Here is an 8661-nt window from a genome sequence, read left to right as displayed (position 1 = left end):
CATATCCTCACTTCCTCAAGGGACCATCTACCAGGAAACTTTATGAGTAAGTGGAAAAGATTCTCTAATTGGACCTCATAGAGGAATCTAGGTCCTTTTTTGTCTCCTATTCCAGTGGTTCATGAAGGGGCTATTTATTCTACTATTAAAGTTCAGTTAGCTGCCATTTCTAATTTTCATGTGGGACTGAATCATGCCACCTTGGCTTCCCTTAAGTTATGCAAGGCTTTTCTGAGTGGTACCTTCCTTCTCAGACCCCCTCTTAAGGATTCTTCTCCACCATGGGACATAACTATTTTCTCCAAGCATTAACTCAGCCGCCTTTTGAACCTGCTGCTAAGTTGGATATAACATTTCTAACATGGAAGATTCTGTTTCTGGAGGCTATTACATCATCTTGAAGAGTGTCAACTCTAAGCTCTGTCCTGCAACCCTCCATACATTATTTTTCACAAGGATAGGTTGTGTTTTGCACTAATCCTTCCCTTCTTCGTAAAGTCACTATGGATACCTTTCTTAATTAAAGCATTAAGTTACCAATCTTTTTCACAGAATTTTCAAATAAAGGAGAGTATATGCTCAATTTGTTGTACGTGCATAGACCGTTGCATTTCTGTCTTCACTGAACCAAACCTTTCAGGAAGATAGATCAGCTATTTGTCTCCTTTTCGAAAGTTAAAATGGGTGAAGATGTTTCAAAGGGATCTCTAGCTAGATGGCTGACTGACTGCATCTCTCATGTATATAAAGATAAAGATTTGTCGTTACCTAAGCCATCAAAGGCACATTCAACTAGATCTGTTTCTACTTCCAGGACCTTTTGTTATTTGTGCTGCTGCCACTTGGTTGAATGTTCACACCTTATCTCTCATTATAAGTTAGACTTTCTAGGAATAGGGTAACATTTGGTTCCACCATCCTCTAGAATATCCTTCCATGTGACCACCCTAGGGGATAACTAACTGGAAACAGGTGGAAAAGACATCAGATATGATAGCTATGTGTTTACCATCGCAAAAGATCTATCTTGTCTGTTTCCATCCTTCCTCAATTCCATTCCCTCCTTTCCTGTTCCATTTCATAGAAATCCTTACATTATGGGTTCCTGGTACAATGCTATTGTCTACTTCCTGAGCCATGTTCTATCCTCTTTTAGCTTCAGAGCAGATTAGCTTCTGCTGCTACTGTTCAGTTATGAGAAGATTTGCTTGGTTATGCTGACAAAACCTTCTAGAAGATGTTAAAGCTGAACTTTTTAATTATCCCCTAGTCACATTTGTGTTATTTGAGCCCTTTGCATCTGAGGTTCTTAAAACGCTGATGAGAGAGGGGAATTTTATTTAAGGGATCTCTCTCAGAGATTTTAACCCTCCTTTTCAAAATTCAGTAAAAGCTTTCCTTCTTTTTCAGGATCCTTTTCTAGGAAACAGAGTAAACAGCCTCAGCAAAGTTCCAAGAAGCAATGTTTCAAAAAGCAGCGGCAATAAGGTGTAAGAAAAAAAGGGAAATCCCCCAGGACCAGGGACAGTTCAAACAGAATGACTATTTGCCTCTTATATCCCCTCCCTCTTCCCACCCTGGCAGTCCTTCAGATCTCTCCATCTTCCACAGTGGCAACAGATTATCTGAGACAAGTGGGTTTTGACTTATCCAACAGGTACATAGATTGCAATGGGAATTTCTTCCCCATTTTCATGGGATTCCTTCTCATCCTGTGAATGAGAATTCCATGTTTCCTCCTATTTTAGAGCAAGTATTGGTTAAGGGGGGTAGAGCTTGTGTACTCAGCTCAGCTGAGCAAAGGTTTTTATTCAAGCATTTTTTTGGTACCAAAGAAAGAGGGAACTTGGAAACCAGTCCTGGGCCTGTCCTTTCTTAATCTTTTTTGTCAGGATTCCAAAATTCAGAATGTGAACCATTCAAACCCTGTCAACCCTCATGTCCTCCTACAGCTTCATGGTAATATTGGTCCTACAAGATGTTCATCATCATATTCCAGTTTGCAAGGAATTTGGGTGTTTTCAAATTTTTTCTGTGTATGGTCTACATTATTAGTTCTCGGTCATCCTTTTGGTCCATCTACTGCACCGGAATTTTTGCAAATTGCCTGGCTCCTGGATTGCTCACTACAAGGTTTAAGGGACTCACATCTTCCCACACTACCTCATACATACCACAAAGTGAGCTCAGCACTTCTCTAGGCTTAAAACTTGGGACTTACACATCCTTTCTGACTTTTGCCCTCCAGCCTACCCACACTATACTAAGACAAAATTATTGTGCACTGTATTATTTTATTTTCTACTGTATTTTTATGTTTTAATATTACCTTATTCTCTACTTTAATTTACTGTTTTTAATACAAGAAATTTTATCTTGTAACCCAAATGTGTACATCTCCAAAAGCTTTTGCTAACATTTTATAACTTATTCCAATGTTTTAGTGTTTATAGTCTCTGGAATTTTATTGCTGTTATTGCAAAGTGTACCGTAATGTGCTTGTATCTAAGAGTTGTACATAGAGCTTTTCTCCCCAGGCCTACACCCATTCAGGCATTCACACTAAACAAGGCAATCAATCAATCAGTCAATCAATAAATAAAATATTTGGAGACACTTTTTCCAGTTATCAGGGCTCCCAGACAGGTCATGAAACTCCTGGAAAGTCTGGTATTTAAAACAAACTTGCAGAAATTGTCTCTCATCCTTTCTCAATCACTAGTGTATGTCCTTCCAAGATCACTGTTGCAGTATTCCTAGCACGAGGGCTATTCTGCCAGGAATAACTGTATGTCCTGTCAGCATACCAAAGCCTAGGCCTTTCCAAGCATCGTACATACGATGTATGACCTAAACTTTTGGATGTAAGATATCTAAGGTATGTACGTATGCTGATACCTCAGAAGTCCTTTGCCACCAATCAGAATGCCAAACATAGTGATGGTTCCATGACTCATACATCTTTCTGCTGCTTCCTTTTTCGTTGGTTACTCTATTTTAAACTGCATGGCATTCAGAAAAGAAAAATATGATTGGAGGAGACAGATTTCCCATAAGGACAATCATGATGTGTTTGCTCTGTTTAGGTGCTGAACATAACCATTGGAAGTGTTCCATTTGTCAGTCCTTCATACACAAGACCCTGTCTATTGTATGCCATATTTATCAGTTTATGTTGAGAATTAACATTTTAAGCTTCTTGCCCAAGGCACAATGTCTTCAAAGGCTACCTGCCCAGATGTCCTTTGAAAAATAAGTCTAAAAAGTTAAGTTGGTAACTTCTGCTGACCAACCCTTCCAGATGTCTACATTGTGTCGGATGATGTGACCTTAGACCATCTGGTTCCTATGCCTGTTCCTGCTATTATGACCCCATTGGAGGTCAATATAGGGCAGGCCACCTGCACACTAGAGATGAACCAGCATCTGTTGCAGATGAGAAAGGGGAACCAAGGCTGGTTATTTTTGAAAGGCTAGGGGTGGTAGATTCCTCAAATCCTTGTTTGGGAGGAAGCACCCAGTTCTATGAGGCGGCTAGTCAGGATTTATATCATAGATTTGTCAATAGAGGGTACAAAACACAGGACATCAATAAAGCATGGGTACGAACCTCTGAAATGAATAGAAAGACTATGTTGGATTACAAGATAACTTCTGCAGATTCCAGGATATCTACTATTAGATTTATAACAACATATGGAAGAAATTATGATGTCATCAGAGATATTATAAATAAACACTGGAATATATTAATGGCAAATGAACAACTTGGAGTGGTTTTGGGAAAAGAATGTCAATTTTCATACAGGAAAGGAAAAACGTTGGGTTCCCTATTATCCCATTATAAACATATAGGTAGTGGGGGAGCAATTCACAAACAACTTACCATTACGGGACATGAACTGTTGGGTACCTTCCCGTGTGGCCATTGTGGATTGTGTAAACAGATCACTAAGTCCAAGCACTTTTCAAGTCACAACACCAGCAAGGTATTTGATTGTAAAATCTTTGGCAACTGTAGTAGTGATTGGGTTGTCTACTTGGCCTCATGTCATTGTGGGGCATTTTATGTGGGCCAGACATCTAGGCCACTTAGGACACGCATAAATGAACATCGGAGTGATATTAGAAACAAAAAGGAAACAAATGCTTTATATCGGCATGTGTTAAAACATCAACAAGCACAATTCATGTTTATGATTATAGACAAAATTGTTGGTGATCGTAGTAATACACAAGGTTGGCATGGTATATTGAATCACAAGGAGAAATATTGGATTATTGGTCTGGGTTAATTGTTTCCGCCTGGACTCAATGACCACTTATAACTATAATTATATGGTGAATGGTACCCATTCAGTGTCAAATTTAATAATTTAGCTATGAGGTTCATTGTTTCTGCCTGGAATTTACGACTATTCATCACAAAAATGTTATGGATTCCAACTAGCACAATCTTATAACAATTTCCATATACAATTGCTAATATGGAAGTTAGTTTTCCCACATATTTAATATATGAATATAGACAACTGTCCTTTTAACACAGTGGGTTTGTTATACGTATCCTTATTGTGTAATTAATACTCTTTAATATAAGCCTAACATATATTGCAATTTTCTATATTGCTGTTTAATATAATTTATCTTACTTAACAAACATTAATTTTCCAGGTTCTTACACACTATTAGTTTTTTAACAGCAAATGTATTACATTAACTGTTTATTATAATTTATTAGAGGTCAGGATTATGGCTTTGGTCTCTTGCATTTTGTTTTTTTATATTTAATTAAAATATTCATGTATTATTCATGAGCATAGGTTATTTACCAATGCTCATTGGTTATCTTTGAGTATAAATTTGTTTATTTGATTATACTTAATATGTTTGTTACTCTTACACCGAAGAAGGCATGCTGATGCCGAAACCGGTTTGTTATTTTTGCAATTAAAGTTTGAATTTCCACCATCTGTTTATGGCTGGTTGAATTTTGTTCAACTGCGAATTGCTGGCCAACTGTGTTTGTTTAAGAAACAGGACATTTCAAGGTCTGGTTGCCTCTGGTTCTTGATTATTTGTGTGAGTCTGTATCCTATGGCCTCTCATATTCTTCTGCTAAGATTCATTATTTAGTCATTTCTGCTTGCATGCTTAGATCCCCTTTCTACCTGTTTTTATGTATCTGCCCACCTAGAAACAGGTGGCTCCTCCTTAGGATCTTAATTTTGTACTTAAATATGACACATTTTCCATTTGAACCGTTCATCAGTCTGGTTTGATGTTCTTAACATGGAAATCTGTACTAATCATTGCTCTGACATCTGCAACAAGAGCATCTGAGTTACAAGCTCTTATAGTGAATCAATCCTACCTAATTTTCTATAAGGAAGGGAGAACCAATCCCTCTTTTATGCCTGAAGTGGTTTCAGTGTTTACCTTAAGTCCTATATTAATCTTACTGTTTTCTTTCCATAACTTAAAAAAGGAGAAAAAATCTGACATACCTCGAATGCCCACAGGTAGCTCAGATGTATTTTGAAAGAACGAAACACATCAGGAAAATAGATCAGCTGATTATCTTTATGAGGGTAAAAGAAAAGAACAACCTGTATTAAAGCAAACAGTTTCCAGAAGGTTGTTTCCTGCTATTTCTTTTAGCTATGCTCACCATATTAAGATACTTCCAGGCAGGGTTAGGGTCCATTCTACCAGGTATTAGGCTTCGTCTGTAGCCATTTGGAAAGTGGTGGACTCTAGAATTATTTGAGAATTATTCTAGAGACAGCAACTTCTCCTCTGAGCATACTTGTACAAAGCATAACAGACTGTGTTATTTTCCAAATTCAGAACAAGCTTGCAAGGAACATTCTCCAGGAAATCCTGGATGTTTGAATTTCTTCATCCTCAATGTATGATTTTAAGCTGTAATAATCTACCCATATAGTTTAGGCTACTGCAACAGTGATCGAAATATTAAACACAGTGCAGTTGCGCAACATTAGCTATCCCCTTTCTCTGGCCTCCTTACTTCTTTTGTATATATTGGCAGGATACATTTCTTCGTACCAAACTGTCCAGTTGTTTAGTTTATGTCTTAAGCAGAGTAGGGTGAAAGAATTTTGCATAATAAAGATGTGCATAGAGAACTCTAGTATTACATGGAAAGGACAAAGCCATAAATCAGTTATATAACTTGTAAAAAGGGAAAGAGTGTTATAGTTACAAGACAGACTCTTAATGGTTAACTAATGCAATATTATTGACATGAAAATTGCAATGTGACTTGGGGAGGTCAGGGCTCATTTTGCCACATCAGAAGTTACTACTAAGAATTTGAAATAGTCTTTGGGCATCCCTTCATACATTTTCTAGAAAACTCAAACTGGCTATCCTGTTGCATGGTGTAGCAGTATTTGCTTTTATTGTCAAAGTTGAGTGTACTACTACTCCAGTCATTTTATACATTTCTTGAAGAAGTAATTCTTTTGATGAAGACAGTGGTCTGAGTATAAGCAACATAACAGTATTTCAGGTAGCAGGAACAGATAATAGTCCATCTGGCCATGCTTATATTATGGGTCTGATGGATTTTTTATATAGTTAGTTTTGTGCCAGTTGTAGACAATACAGATTTGTGCATTCTTATATTTTATATCCTCTTTTTCTGTTGGGTGTTGCAGTCTTTTATTATTATTACTCTCTTTTATGATAGTATTTATTTTTTAATGTTAAGGTAGCATTTACAAAATAATGTGAAATTAAGTTTTTCAGGTTAAAAATTCCACAAGAGGATTTATGTGTATATTAGTTTTGTTTTCCACTTTTTCCTACCTAAAAAGAAGAATGTGTTTCCTACTCCCCTTTTCTGCAGCCAGACTTCCCATAATGGTCATGGGGCATATTTACACCCACACACTTCTAGAGCCATCCAAGTTTAACTGCTGGAAAAGATCTGACTGGAGTCAACTTTATTCCTATTCATTTTAGAAGTCTGCTGTTGTTATTCTTACATGTACTGCTGTGGTGATTTAGAAGTCTGCTGTTGCCATGGTGATGTTATTCCTACATGTGCTGCTGTGGTGATTTAGAAATCTGCTGTTGCCATGGTGTTGTTATTCCCACATGTGCTGCTGTGATGATTTAGAAGTCTGCTGTTGCCATGGTGTTGTTATTCCTACCTGTGCTGCTGTGGTGATTTAGAAGTCTGCTGTTGCCATGGTGTTGTTATTCCTACCTGTGCTGCTGTGGTGATTTAGAAGTCTGCTTTTGCCATGGTGTTGCTATTCCCACATGTGCTGCTGTGATGATTTAGAAGTCTGCTGTTGCCATGGTGTTGCTATTCCCCCATGTGCTGCTGTGGTGATTTAGAAGTCTGCTGTTGCCATGGTGTTGTTATTCCCACATGTGCTGCTGTGATGATTTAGAAGTCTGCTGTTGCCATGGTGTTGCTATTCCCCCATGTGCTGCTGTGGTGATTTAGAAGTCTGCTGTTGCCATGGTGTTGTTATTCCTACCTGTGCTGCTGTGGTGATTTAGAAGTCTGCTTTTGCCATGGTGTTGCTATTCCCACATGTGCTGCTGTGATGATTTAGAAGTCTGCTGTTGCCATGGTGTTGCTATTCCCCCATGTGCTGCTGTGGTGATTTAGAAGTCTGCTGTTGCCATGGTGTTGTTATTCCTACCTGTGCTGCTGTGGTGATTTAGAAGTCTGCTTTTGCCATGGTGTTGCTATTCCCACATGTGCTGCTGTGGTGATTTAGAAGTCTGCTGTTGCCATGGTGTTGCTATTCCCCCATGTGCTGCTGTGGTGATTTAGAAGTCTGCTGTTGCCATGGTGTTGCTATTCCCCCATGTGCTGTTGTGGTGATTTAGAAGTCTGCTGTTGCCATGGTGTTGTTATACCTACATGTGCTGCTGTGGTGATTTAGAAGTCTGCTGTTGCCATGGTGTTGCTATTCCCACATGTGCTGCTGTGGTGATTTAGAAGTCTGCTGTTGCCATGGTGTTGCTATTCCCCCATGTGCTGCTGTGGTGATTTAGAAGTCTGCTGTTGCCATGGTGTTGCTATTCCCCCATGTGCTGTTGTGGTGATTTAGAAGTCTGCTGTTGCCATGGTGTTGTTATACCTACATGTGCTGCTGTGGTGATTTAGAAGTCTGCTGTTGCCATGGTGTTGCTATTCCCACATGTGCTGCTGTGGTGATTTAGAAGTCTGCTGTTGCCAAGGTGTTATTATACCTACATGTGCTGCTGTGGTGATTATACTCAGCTGTGCCTTTTATGTGCTTTCAGTGTTTGAAAGTAAATCCTAGTTGCAGTCATCTGCCTGATTCTTGCTATGCAAACAGAAGAAGCTTTAATATCATCGCAACCAGATTTCCAAGGGACAGAAATTTCTAATATTTTCATGAAAGTATGAATGTTTACCTGAAAAGGGTCGGCTAAAATGTGAATTACTACTGCATCATGTTGTTTATAAGTCTGGAAGAGGAATAACAGCAAAATTCCTCTTCCTGGGTAGCATCAATTCCCAATGTAACTTAATGAGGAACGCAATAAAGATGCCTGCTGCTTCTGAGTCCTGCAGAGAAGGACCAGTTTCTTTCTTACATTTTTTCTAAATGTTTACTAAGCATCTTGTAAAATACACTTTCTACA

This window comes from Protopterus annectens, chromosome 8.part0 (assembly GCF_019279795.1).
Source record: "Protopterus annectens isolate FY-2018-M chromosome 8.part0, PAN1.0, whole genome shotgun sequence".
Taxonomy (NCBI): domain Eukaryota; kingdom Metazoa; phylum Chordata; order Ceratodontiformes; family Protopteridae; genus Protopterus; species Protopterus annectens.
Note: the sequence above shows the minus strand (reverse complement) of the source record.